Raw genomic sequence first — 14,730 nt, 5'->3', positions numbered from 1 at the left:
TGTCAAAAATTAAAGTAAGTTATTCATTTCAGTGATCCTCAGTTAAGAACAGTCAGCTTATGTACAAAACTTAAAATTAAACTTTCACTATTTACAGACTTAAGACTTACATCTGCTTTCCATACATCCATCATTCACAGGTAGGTAGTTGTTTGGCTGTTACAACCAAGTATTTTCAAAAATTAAAGTATAATAAATTTTCATTAAAATGGGCTACTGCACTTGTTGAGAAACTCATGGATGGAATAGAAATAGTTGGCCACCAAAAATTCTTTTAAATTATGTTTAAATTGTGCCTTGTCTGAAACTAAACTCTTAATGGTTGCTGATAACTTACTGAAAATATGCATTGCTGATTACTGGACTCTTTTCTGGGCAAGAGTAAGTGATTTTAAATCTTTGTGTATATTGTTCTTATTCCTAATATTGATACTGTGTACTAAGCAGTTAGTTGGAAAAAGAGATGTATTATTTACAACAAACTTCATTAACAAATAAATATACTGAGAAGTGGTTGTAAATACGCCTAATTCTTTGAATAGGTTTCCACATGACGTTCTTGGATTTACACTACTCATTACTCTTATTATACATTTCTGTACTCTAAAACTTTTTTCTCTGTTTATGGAGTAACCCCAAAATATGATACCATATGACATAATGGAGTGAAAATAAGCAAAATATGCCAGTTTTTTTATGTTTTTCTCTCCTATGTCTGACAACATTTGCATTGCAAACCGAGACTTGTTTAGGCGCTTTAGCAGTTCGTTAGTAAGTCGCTGAATTTATGATCAAGTTGTAATCCCAAGAACTTTACAGTCTCAACTTCTCCTATTAAGATGTCAACATATTTTATACACACACCAGAAGCAAATCTCTTGGAAGTTGAACTGTATATAGTGGGTCTTTTCAAAGTATGACAGTGAATAGGCTATGAACCACTTACTAATGTCAGTAAAAATTTGATTAGCTGCCCTTTCTAAATTTATATTTGATTTACTATTTATTGCAATGTTTGTATCATCTGCAAATAAGACAAACTTGGCATCAGGTAATGTAACAGATGACAGGTCATTAATATACACAAGAAACAGTAGTGGACCTAGTGTGGAACCTTGGGGAACACCACATGTAATTTCTTCCCAGTCAGATGATGTCTGATTGCCTACTGCTGAAGAGTTACATAATGACACACTTTGTTTTCTATTAGTAAGATGTGACTGAAACCACTTTGCAGCATTACGAGTGATGCCATAATATTTTAATTTACTGAAAAGAATGCTGTGATTCACAGAGCACAATTCCTTTGACAGGTCACAGAAAACGCCAATTGCTTCTAATTTGTTGTCCAGTGAATTAAGGACATTTTTGCTGTAAGTGTAAACAGCTTTCTCAATATCAGCATCTCCCTTAAGAAACCCAAACTGTGACTTAGATAGTATGTTATTTTCACAAAGGTGCGCAAGCTGATGCTTGAACACAACCTTTTGAAATATTTTTGAAAAAGCTGGCAAAGGTGAGATGGTCAGTAATTTGATGGCATTTCTTTGTCCTCTTTCTTGTGGAGAGGTATTACTTCAGCATATTTAAGCCAGTCTGTGAATTGATTACACAAATAACTTAAGATATGACTAAGCTCACATGAAAACTCTATTATTAACTTTGTTGGTATGTTATCACAACCACTAGAATGCTTTGATTTCAAGGACTTTATGATGGATTCTATTTCTTTGGGTGAAGGAAGTGTCAGATCCTTTTCACTGAGATTGCTTGTGTGCAATGATCTCAGATATTCCATTGCATTATTTACTGAACCTGACAGCCCTATGCTATCAGTAACAGAGACAAAATACTTGTTTAAATGGTTTGCAACACAACATGCATTTGTTACCAGGGTTTCATTTATTTTTAGAGCTATTTTTTCCTCCTTATTTCTGGTCCTACCTGTCTCTGACTTAACTATAACCCATATTGTTTTTATCTTATTGCTGGATGTATTTATCTTCTTCTCAAAATGCAGGTGTTTAGATTTTTGGATAACCTTCTTCAATATTTTGCAGTAATTTTTGTTATGAGCTATAATGCTAGTATGAAAGGTGTCCCTATGTATCAGATACAGTTTCCTTTTTGTCTCACATGATGTCTCTATCCCTTGTGTGATCCATGATTTCTTATTAGACTTGTGCTTAATTTGAGTCACCTTCAGAGGAGAACAATTTTCAAATAAGGTGGTAACTTTATTAATGAATGTTTTGCATTTTCTATTTGTGTCTTGGATTCTGTAAACATCCATCCAATTTACTTTCTTTGAGCAATCTCCTAAATTTCTCAGTTTTTGACTATTTTATTGGCCTTCTGTACTCCGTTCTGATAGATGTTTTACCCTGACAATTTTCAAAATTTAATGTTAGGTGTTGCATGACATGTTCAGAGAGCCCATTTACTACTGGTTTTGTAATGTGGCTTAGTTGCCTAGAATTGTCTATAAATATATTACCAATGACAGTTGTAGAACATTGGTATACCCTAGTTGGGAAATGTACAGTGTTTTTCAGGATACATATATTAAAATCACCAGCAACCAGTAGTTTTTTGTTTTTAATTTTAGATGAGTTAATAAATCTTCAAGACCGTTTATAAACAGGCTGAAGTTTCCTGAAGGTGCTCTGTATATGGCTACTATTATAAAGGACCTACTATGAAATTCTATCTCTGATGCACATGCTTCTAAGTGCTGCTCTAAGCAAAATTTATTAATGTCAATATTCTTAAATTTAAAACTGTTCTTAACAAATGTGGCGACTCCTCATTTCTCCATCTTTTGTCTACAGAAGTAGGAGGCTAATTTAAATTCTGTAAGGTTTAACATACCTATACCAGTGGTCACATGATGTTCAGAGAGGCAGATTATATCAACTGGGTTCGATGACTCTAATTCATCAATGCATATAAGTAGTTCATTAATTTTACTTTTAAGCCCTCGAATATTTTGATGCACTAGAGGCAGTTCGCATTTCACATTTGCCGAGATGAAATCGGGTGGAAATAAAATTTCTGCTAATTGCTGTGAATTTTTAACCAAGAGCTGTGTTTGCTAATCCAATGTGCCAGGATTATGCTGTTTGATTTCTTTATCAAACTGAAGGTTTGTTTCAATCTTTACTTCTCTCAGAACATGACTTCGTTCTGTCCTACCTATCCTAAAAAAGATGCTTTTCCAACACCTATGACCACTGGTATAGTACCACTCATGGCAGTGTCTCCCCCCCCCCCCTTACATTTCCTGCTATTAGCCCAGCCAGTTTACCCTTCCCTCTCCTGTTTAGGTGTATGCCATATCTAGTATAATCCCACCAACTGAGTGAATCAACAGGAACCAAACCAATATGTGACCCACACCCAACCCAAGCAGCTGTTCCAACTCCAAATTAACTCTCCCGACATAAGAGTTTAAATGAGGTCGGTCATGGCGTATCAGAACAGACACAAACTCAACCTTGGTATGTCTCGTTGCTGATGCAATGTTTGCCAGGTCATGCTCTATACTGTACCCACGAACCCTGTCAATACTATTGCCTGGCCCACCCAGAATAACCACAGTGTCTTCCCTGGTAAAATCCTTACAGAGTGAACCTAAATCCTCTGTCACCTGACCCAGACCAGCACTTTGTTTAAAAAAAATTGTTATCTGGTATTCTGATTCTAACTGGTTCTGCAAAATTTGGCCTACACCTCTGGCATGTGAACTACCTAACAACAATACTTTCTTTCTCTTTTACGATTTCCCTACATTCTTATTCAATTTTCTACTGAAAGTTTGTTGTGCCATCTCTACATCTACCTCTGTCTGAGGCTTACTGATCATTCATGGTACAAAAACAGAAGCTAGCATGTTTGTACTTGAAACGATGTTTCAAAAAATTATGTGTCTGACTGGCAGTCGAAATCGTCACATACACAATGTGATCAAAAGTATTCGGACACCCCGTAACACGTTTTTCATAACAGGTGCATTGTGTTGCCACCTAATGCCAGGTACTCTATATGAGCAACCTCAGTGGTCATTAGACATCAAGAGAGAGCAGATGGGGCACACCACGGAACTCACGGGCTTCGAACGTTGTCAGGTAATTGGGCGTCACATGTGTCATACGTCCGTACGCGAGATTTCCACACCCTAAATATCCCTAAGTCCACTGTTTCCGATGTGATAGTGAAGTGTAAATGTGAAGGGACGTGTACAGCACAAAAGCAAAAAAATGTTCAAATGTGTGTGAAATCTTATGGGACTTAACTGTTAAGCTCATCAGTCCCTAAGCTTACACACTACTTACCATAAATTATCCTAAGGACAAACACACACACCCATGCTCGAGGGAGGACTCGAACCTCCGCTGGGACCAGCCGCACAGTCCATGACTGCAGCGTCTTAAGCCGCTCTGCTAATCCCTTGGGGCATACAGCACAAAATCGTACAGGTCGATCTCCTCTGTTGAAGAGGGTCGTAATGTGTAATAGGCGGTCATCTAACCAATAACACAGGAATTCAAAACTGCATCAGGAGCCACTGCAAGTATTATTATAGTTAGGCGGGAGACGAGAAAACTTGGATTTCATGGTCGAGCGGCTGCTCATAAGCCACACATAAAGCCGGTAAATGTCAAACGACACCCTGCTTGGTGTAAGGAGCGTAAACATTGGACGATTGAACAGTGGAAAAACGTTGTGTGGAGTGACGAATTATGGTACACAATGTGGCGATCCGATGGCAGGGTGTGCGTATGGAGAATGCCCGGTGAACGTTAACTGCCAGCGTATGTAGTGCCAACAGTAAAGCTCGGAGGCGGTGGTGTTATGGTGTGGTCGTGTTTTTCATGGAGGTGGCTTGCACCCATTGTTGTTTTGCGTGGCACTATCACAGCACAGGCCTACATTGATGTTTTATGCAACTTCTTGCTTCCCACTGCTGAACAGCAATTCGGGGATAGCGATTGCATCTTTCAACACGATCGTGCACCTGTTCATAATGCACGGCCTGTGCTAGAGTGGTTACATGACAATAACATCACTTTAAATGACTTGCCTGCACCGAGTCCTGACCTAAATCCTATAGAAGACTTTTGGGATGGATGCATGCTGTGGCCGTGCGGTTCTAGGCGCTTCAGCCCGGAACCGCGCTGCTACTCCGGTCGCACGGTCGAATCCTGCCTTGGGCATGGATGTGTGTGATGTCCTTAGGTTAGTTATGTTTAAGTAGTTCTAAGTCTAGAGGACTGATGACCTCAGATGTTAAGTCTCATAATACTTAGAGCCATTTGAACCATTTGAACTTATGGGATGTTTTGGAACGCCGATCTCGTGCCAGGCCTCACCGATCAACATCGATACCTCTCCTCGGTGCAGCACCTCGTGAATGGGCTGCCATTCCCCAAGAAACCTTCCAACCCCTGGGTGAACATATGTCTGCGAGAGTGGAAGCTGTCATCAAGGCTAAGGGTGGGCCAACGCCATACTGAATTTCAGCATTACCGATGGAGGTGGCAAAATCAAAATTATTTTCCACAAGCTCATGCCTGAGTTTGAAGAGACATGTTGAAAATTTTTGTGGTGATAGAGGATTAGAACCTAGACTTAATTACAGGGCGTCCTTGAAGTGTGTGTAATACTGAGCAAGCAACGAATTGACGGAATTAAATTGTCTTGAAGGGTTCAAATCTCGCAGACGGAAGGATCAGAGTTCGAGTCCACAACTAATGCGTTCAACATCTGAAGTTCAAATAAAAGATGAATAGCTTTCCTATGACTTTACGTGACATTTGGTTCCTTAACCAAAATAAAACTAGTAGTCTAAGGGAGGTTACTGTTGACAACTTTCTACATGCTGCCACTTCCGTCCCTGTCGTCGGAGAACCAAACTTGCGAAGGGACATCACGTTTAATGTGAAACTGGAACCACGATAGAGCCCTGTGTTCTTCAGTTGGCGTAACCAAAGGTGAGTAGAGTCCATCTATTAAAAACCGTCGCCTGAAGGGGGAATGGAATGCAGGAGCCAGGTATACCAACCCAACACCACTCCACAAGACCACTGCTCTCCACTTGTGCGTGGTCCATGATTTCGTTGTAACACAGGGGCGCCACACTTGTTGAGAATTCTGACTTCTGCGCCCTGGAATGGAATACATGTTGTTCAATACATTAATTTCCTTATTCTATCGAACTGACATTAAACAGATACCTCGGCTATCCAGTGAGTACATACGACTTGCTTATGTAATCACTGAAACAGTCATATAACGGTCATCTATAGAAACTACCAGCACCCTAGGATGCGGAACTTTCCGTAGAAATGGTTTCCTTTCACTCTTTTTCTTAATTTTTATATCCTTCACATAATGTGCTTGATGAGGAATGATCGCCACGCCCTTGCCTACAACATGTAAAACGAAATGGGTTTAAAAATATAGAGAAGAATGTGCTAAATTTCTGGCTTTTGCGTTTATACTACGCCATATACATCCATAGGCATTTTTTTCTTTCGATTGCCGTTATCTCTGAGTGCTCTCTTTCTGATTCCAAAGTAATGACAATTTCCTTGTATAACAATAGAAGTATGCTACTTTGCTAAATGCAATAGGTTTTCCTTCCGTCTTTGGGGAAAATAGATATTCGACTATAAATAAACTTAGCTTCTCTGAAGTAAGCTGTAACATTCAAAATTTATAGTCCTCTTTTCAGCCGCGATAGTTATATTCGTCTTGCACCAAGATAAAGTTATTTGATGATCTAGACCGAAATTACCTACTTTTCGGTAAAAATATCACATTCTTTAAGTATCTCTTCCCCGTCTGACAGTTAATATTAGCTTCTTCATTGGGATCTGTGTTAGTAATTAGTAAATAACAGAAATTTTCTTCGTTATGTAACTTAGAACGATCACATTAATAAAACGCTCCTAACCATTGGCACTTTAAGATTTCTATTGTTAATCGAAGTTTCTTCATCCATTTATTTGGGGTTAATGGTGTCCTGTATATGCACTTGGAGGCGACATACTTCATTTGTTTCTTGGGATTCCGAGACGAGAAGAAGTGATTGCTAGGAAGTTGTTAAAACATTTTTGTACAAGTAAGTCTTTGATTTTGTTCTCTGATATACACGTTCTATTATTCTAAAGATGTTGTACATTATTTATCAAGCAATACACGCAGTCCCCCAATAGCCAGGTATAGTTTTTGTTTTTGGATTTGGGAAAAACAGTTTCAAATCCGGTTGTAGTATGTGATTTATGCTATTCGTTTGTTCGTTCTGCTGTTCTGTTTATCACAGCGTTCTTTTCGGGTCCTATTCCACATTTCTGTTTGCTTCCTGCATGTGAGTTAGTGCTCTAAAAGGTCCACAATTTGACACCCTAAACGTCTGAGCGTGGTTCTCAGTTTGATTATGTGTAGTTTTTCTCCAGTGGACGTGGAGTCGCTAACTGCGACTTACCAGATTAAGCTAACTTTTATTCAGCGTATCGAGTTATTGATGTTTTGCCAGATATTTGTCTAATTATTTGGGGGATGCCTTTTGCCAGTTAGCTATTCTGCTGTACTATCTGCTCGTTTTAAACGTTACGCAGCGCAAAATGAAAGCTGAGTTACTGAACCCGATTCTTCCGTAATTTAGTAAAACACAGAACGTCTGTGTGTCAATAGCATTTTATTGGCAGCTCAGATGATTTCCTTCATTTTCTAGTAATAGCAACACCTCGGGCAAACAATTCCGAGAAAGAGCTTCTGGCTGCCTGTCCTCATCAGAACAATTTCTGCTCCACCGACATACAGCTGCGTGACGCTAGACGGCGTCAGCCCAGATGATCGCGACACATCACTCTTAGAGTATGTGATCTGCGGCGTTCGTTGCTGCATTCGCACTGGCAAACGTAAGACTATTTAATGGTGCACTTTGTTCTTCGGCTTGATATTTCTATACACAGTATGAACATTAATAAAGCCGAAAAACTGCAGGGACGGAATCTTGACTGGAAGCCGAGGAAGAAATGTCCTATGAACATGTGTCCGGAAATGTATCGTTGCCACGGTAGATGGTGCTGGCGAATGAAAGTTCCTCTTACCACGTGCAGTGTGTTCCTTGTGTGTTGCAGGCTGTGCGATCGACGCAGCGTACTGTAAGCAGCACAATGTCCAGTATTCACGCCGGTAACAGTTCGAGATAGTGTTTCTATATGGCCAATCGGATGGAAACCGTCGAGAGGCAGAACCCGTTCCTCCAAAGCCGGTGTACGCAAAAGTCCACCGCCTAACTGCACGTTCGTCTTTCTGAACGTGCCCATGATAACACAAACGCCCAACACAGGCTAGAAATGTGTTGTGATGTGACTGGTTTTTGTGAGGGTACTTGTTATGGTATAGCCGTGCTGTCTCACGACCTTTCCCATCTACTTGATCGCACGCAAACATCAATACCAGGCCGTTATGCTGCTTATAGTACGCTGCGTCCATCACACAGCCTGCAACAGACAAGGAACACAGCAGCGCGGGATTAGCCGAGTGGTCTCAGGCGCTGCAGTCATGGCCTGTGCGCCTGGTCCCGGCGGAGGTTCGAGTCCTCCCTGGGGCATGGGTGTGTGTGTTTGTACTTAGGATAATTTAGGTTAAATAGTGTGTAAGCTTAGGGACTGATGACGTTATCAGTTAAGTCCCATAAGATTTCACACACATTTGAACATTTTTGATCAAGAAACACGTGGCAGAGGAATTTTCTTTCGTCAGAGCCATCTTCCGTGGCAACTATGCATTTCCGCACACATGTCCATGGGATCGTTTTTCCTTCATTTCCAATCAAGAGTCCGTCCCTGTAGTTTGTCGGTTTTATTAATATTCACCCCGTATATAAAAGGCAATGTTCTGACTGACTGACTCACCATCGCCGAGTCCATTCCGTAAAGGGGTGAAACACGAAATTTGGAGAAGATGATCATCTTATATTACAGACATCGTTTAAGAACGGACTTTTCGAAATTCTATCCCCCAAGGTGTGAAACAGGGGATCAAAAGCTTTTAAGAAGTATGTCGTTATTAATGTAATTTTGGAGCTACAACTACGAAAACTGATATTTGATTTCTCGGTCAGAAATTAAAATATACGTGTTTCAGCGTTTCTGGAAATTTAAGCCCTAGGAGGGCGAAACAGCAGGTGATTATTTTTTAAACAAATCGTTTTTACAGACATGCTAAAGCATTTTAGAGGCTACAGCTATGAAAACAAATATTTGACTTCTCAGGCAGAAATGAAAAAAAACGGTGTTCCAGTGTTTTTGGAAATTCAACCACATAGGGGGCGTAATAGTGGAGAAACATTTTTTTTAAATTAAAGCATTATCAAAGAACTACTAAATCATTTTTAAAGCTATATCTGTGAAAACTGGCATTTGACTTCTCGGTTAGAAATGTGACGATACTGATTCAGAGATTTTGGAAATTCAACTTTCAAGGGGGTGAAATGGGGGATCAAAGCTTTTGGGAAATCTTTCATTCTGAAACCATTTTCGAAGCTAAATCTACGAAAATTATTATTTGGCTTCTTAGTTAGAAATTTAAAAAAATGTGTTTCAGCGTTCCTCGAAACTCAACTCCTGATGGGGTGAAATAGGGCCTGATTGATTTACAGAGTCATCATTGGCCAGTCCAAACCGCTAAGAACAGAAACGTGAATTCTGAAGAGGATGTTGGCCTTACAGTGGGGTTGCTCGAAGTGCCACTCCTAAGCCGGTGAAATAGGGGATGGTCGGCTATTTGGAAATATGTTGCTATTACGGCAATTTTGAAGGTAAAACTACGAAAACTTGTATTTAGTTTTTCAGTCAGAAATTTAAAAAATGGCGTGTTTCACAAGTTTTGGAAACTCAATCACTACGTGGAAAAAATAGTGGGTGAAAGTTTTTTAAATGTAATTCATATTTAAAGCACTTATATAGCATTGTTAAAGCTTTCAGTATACTTGCTAGTGTGCAGAATTGAGTAGAGGAATATGTCCAGGTTCACGTCTCCCAGATTAAGGAGGGCTAGCCTCCTCCCAGAACACGCAACACATCAAACATCGGATGGGGTTTCTGTGGGTATGGCGGGGGTGGTTGAACCGTGTTCTTTCCTAGGTATTTCCTGACACCTTCGAGGTAATGGATGTGTATCCTTAAACTCCCTCTTTCGATTGTTACTTGCTGTCTTCCCCGAAGTTGATTTACGTTGGGCTGCTGTTTGGTTTAATCTATGAGTCTGCCTGCCAACTCTTGAGCTGTTCTAGGTCTCCATAACGTCTCTCCTGCGTTTTGGTTCGATACGGCCGTATGGAGGTTATGGGCTTTGGTTTCTGTCTGTTGCCTTTAGAGCCCACGGTAGCTCAGCGGTTCCATATTGACTGCGGTTTCATAGGGGCACTGTGCTATTTCGCACCGAATTTATATTTCCCTCCCACGTGTATTTATTAAAACTAATTCCGGATAAGTGGTATGGAACCGATCGGAAACTCATGCCTTAGTGTGTTCTAGTTTTACCAGCGCAAAGGCCACGCCTTGCAGAAGTTGAGTCCTGTCTGGTGGGGTAGACGGATGGGCAGGCAGGCCTGCGACAACCGACGGATGACGGCTCTGTTAGCGGCTCACCGAATCAGGAGTTACTTAAAGAAATTTACAGTCTATGATTTTGTAAAATTGTCTGTCATATGCTCCTTCTCTTCTTAAATTCTTAATACTTTCAGAATTTTCCTGTTTGTTTAACTGAAAGAAATAGTATGCTATTAATAAGTATGGTGAAGTCACAGAGACTTTTATATTTTAAAGTAATTATACATAACAGGAAGATAGCCTAGAAAGCACAGTGTGGGCGTGTCTCTCAAAGAGTTGTTTTTTTCAATTGTTAATATTTCAAGAATTTTCCTGCTCGTTTAGTTGAAACAGACTGTAAGACTTTACTAAGTGTGGTGCTATCACTGATATTTTAATATCTTACGGTATTTACACATAATTGGAAGCTTGCCTTGAGAACCCATTGGGGATGTCCCTTAAATGGTTCTTTTTGTTAAATGCTTAATACCTTAAAAAATGCTGTTGCTTGTTTATCGTTAAACATTCTGGACTCATCGGAAGTTTTGATGGATCTGAAACCACATTTTCAGAGAGTTTTATAAATTGTTTTCTCCCTCAAGTGGTTAAAACTTCCTTTAAGAATTGGAAAATTGGAATCCCAAGGACGTGAGTACCCCTGTGATTACTCAACATGTATTTTTATTTAAATTCTTTAAACTCGGTTATTATATTTATTAAATAAGGTGTGTAAACTAAAGGGTTAAAGATGTTTTTCCTGAAACCTGCCTATCGGTTCCACGTTCCCTTGTCAATGTTTCTCAAACTGTTATTACGTTTTGATTAGACATGTCAATTGGTTACTCATAATTCTATTTTTATTGTTGGAGGGGGGAGGGAGAGAACTTTGAAGCATTTTTCACCTTGATTGTGATTGAGGAAAACTGTTGTTACTTATACATTCATCACTTTCAGGCCACTGTTGACTATGGAGGCCCGGCGTTTCCCGGGGTTCAACTTGTTAAAGAAGGAGAAAACTGCCTACAAAGGTAAGATTCACTCTCGGGTTGGCGAAAGATGCGTTGACGATCGCATTGCTTGGGTAGCACGGCGTTGGATAAGCCCCTCGTCGTCACCACGGAAACTGTTGATGAGGTAGCTGACGTGCTGCCGCATTATACCGCTGCGTTGACCAGTTTAGAACAGACCATTGATTTTCCTGACGGCGATCTTTCCACTTCTAAACAACTTGCTCTTCTCCAGGCACAACTTTTGTATTGGGTAAATCGGGTTAGTGAACTTGGCCATCTTATGCCAGGTGTCAGTCAAGTGCAAGTTATTCAACAACTGCTTAGGTCATGTTACTAAATTTGCAGGTGTTGTAAGTCAGCTTACTTTAGAGGATGTAGAGAGTTAGAGAGGAGGCTAGGATACTGACACCTAAGTTGGTTTCAATAATAGTGGTCAGATGCTTACTTATCCTCAGCGTTTTCCTATGAGTAATTCAGCAAACTTCCGCACCCTATGGCAATTTTATTGAGAGAAATTGATAAGTTGTCCACTGAGTTCAAGAGTGACGTCGAGGCAGTTTTATTGCTTTCTGTTAAATTTAAGCGCCATTCTCATGCTTTGAATTTGCCTCTTGATCAGGTTCTTCAGTTATTGTACCCGTTAACTAACGAGACATTGAGTCAAATATTTGCTTATATTTTTTGCGAGGGAAAAGGGTTGAAGGAGATACGTCAACGGGTGATCGGTATCGAATTGTCCCCCCGTTTGAACAATGAGTTGCAGTGTAATAAACCCTTGACTAAATGAAATGAGTGGATTTGAACCGTTATTTCGGCTTTAGAATTGCAATTTCCCGAAGGTCAAATTGGGGTGAGGTCCGGTGACTTATCTCGCGTCACCTTTGCTAGTAAACCCTCCACCTTTGATCAATAAGGTGCTTTGGTCTCTAGCATTGAGTGGCGGATTCAATCATCTTTTGGTTGTTTGGGAGCCAGCGGCTGTTCGATGCAACCTAAATTCGATGGGGTCCGGTGACAACGATCTAAAGCCTGTTTTCGTTGACAGCAGGTGGGACAGTTTGTTTGTGAGTGTCCGGTTCCGCAAAAAGGGGGTTGGGGTAGACAGTTGACGGTATCAGATGATCTCCCCTAGGCGTTGTCACCGAATTAGGGACGTAGTGGGTGGGTCCTTACGTTTTGTGTGTTCCCAGTTGAATCATGATCCAATTATCCCCCTTGTATCGTCTCTGGACTATTATTGGTACCTGGAGTATCTATTTTTATGTAAATTCACTCCCTTTCAAACTTCGTATGCGAAGTGTCGATGTGTTAGCGGATATCAGCTGCTTTTAGTCGGCGAATTTGTGGTTCGTTTGAGTATTGCGAAAAAGTTTTCCTGTGCAGTTAAGTTATTAGTTTGTCATTTATTTTGATCACAGTCTGTGATTTTATATCCCAAGAGGGATTAATGTTGTGTAGCTAACGACGTTCTATATATATGAAATTTTATCCTGGGGAGCGAATCGGTTTATGCTCGTGTAATATTTCATTGCCGCTGTGTTCTGTTTTGCTTGCTACAGTGTGTTATGAACTGAGTCATTTGGAGCCACGACAAAGGGATCAATTGTCGCGGCTGCTCGAAACGTTTCCGGCAGTCTTTGGTATGAGTAACAAAATCCAGTACAAAATCCGATTGACTGACGACGTTCCTTTTCGCCAATCGCCCTACAGGTTATTCCCCTCCCCTCCACCCCTTCCACCTCAGGATGAAGAACCTACATGCCCTGATAGATAGTATACTGCATGAAGGCGTCATAAGACCTTCTACCTCCCCATATGCCCTACCAGTGTGCTTGGTTCCGAGGGGTAGTAGAGGGGAGTTCCGATCGGTAGTTGATTGCGGGTTGGTGAATGAAATGATTGTATTACAATTTGTGCCTTTAGCTGATAAACATAATTGTTTCACATGGTTCTCTGGAGCAAAGTAGTTCACCGTTTTGAATCTGAACCAAGTCTATTACCAGATTCCGCTGTCAGACGATTCCAAGCACATTACCGCCTTTTCTCTGACTGGAATCTCTTCGAGTTTAGCAGAGTTCCGGTTTGTCTGTTTTATCAAGGTTTCTGCATCGGGTGCTTGGAGACTTAAAATTTAAATGTGTATGCAACTATATGGACGATGTTTATCTACTGCCCCACAGCTGAGGAACGTTCAGGGAGACAGGTTTGACCGCCAAGCCTTCTATGGTCACCTTTTCCCTGCCGGCAGATTGCCCCTCTGGGCCTTTAGTCACTGCCGAAGGGTTAGGATCGATCAGGGGCCTAGGAAGGATCTGCGAAAACTTCACCTTCCTGTTAATAAGAAGGGGGTCGCCAGACTCAGTGGGATGACCAATTATTGCCGCGAATATGTGCCGCATTTTGCACAAGTGGCCGCCTCTCTTAATGAATTGCCCAGGAAAGGAGTTGTGATCCGCATCAAGTGGGACTGACGGATGACATCGAAAAAGTTCAAAGACGGGCGGCTCGTTTTGTATTATCGCGAAATAGGAGAGATAGTGTCACAGACATGATACGTAAACTGGAGTGGCAATCATTAAAACAAAGGCGTTTTTCGTTGCGATAGGATGTCCTCACAAAATTTCAATCACCAGTTTTCTCCTCCGATTGCGAAAACATTCTGCTGGGACACACCTACATAGGGAGAAATGATCATCACGATAAAATAAGAAAAATCAGATCTCGCACATAAAAACTTAAGTGCTCGTTTCTCCCGCGCGCCGTTGGAACGCTAGAGATACAGTTTAAAGGTGGTTCGTTGAACCCCCTGCCAGGTACATTATTGTGAATAGCAGAGTAATCACGTAGATGTACATTTAGAAGTAGTTAATTACCGTTGGGATCAAACTCGCCAGGCATCCTTCTAAGCAACTAATCAGGCTCTTAGCAACCCAACCGTCCTGGCTATTGTCAAACTTCGAGTTGCCCTTTGTGGTCTAAACTGACACCTCTGCTTGCGGAGTAGCGGCAGTTCTCCTCCGAGAGCAGGATGTACGGCGGATTGTGAGTGAGTGTGATGTTCGCAAAAAAGCCAAATAAGACTCCAGCCCCAGTAAAGGTCCTCTGCAATCCACTAC

This window comes from Schistocerca gregaria, chromosome 2 (genome assembly GCF_023897955.1).
Source record: "Schistocerca gregaria isolate iqSchGreg1 chromosome 2, iqSchGreg1.2, whole genome shotgun sequence".
NCBI classification, from domain to species: Eukaryota; Metazoa; Arthropoda; class Insecta; order Orthoptera; family Acrididae; genus Schistocerca; species Schistocerca gregaria.
The sequence above is the reverse complement of the archived record's forward strand: the minus strand, read 5'-3'. Positions refer to the sequence as shown.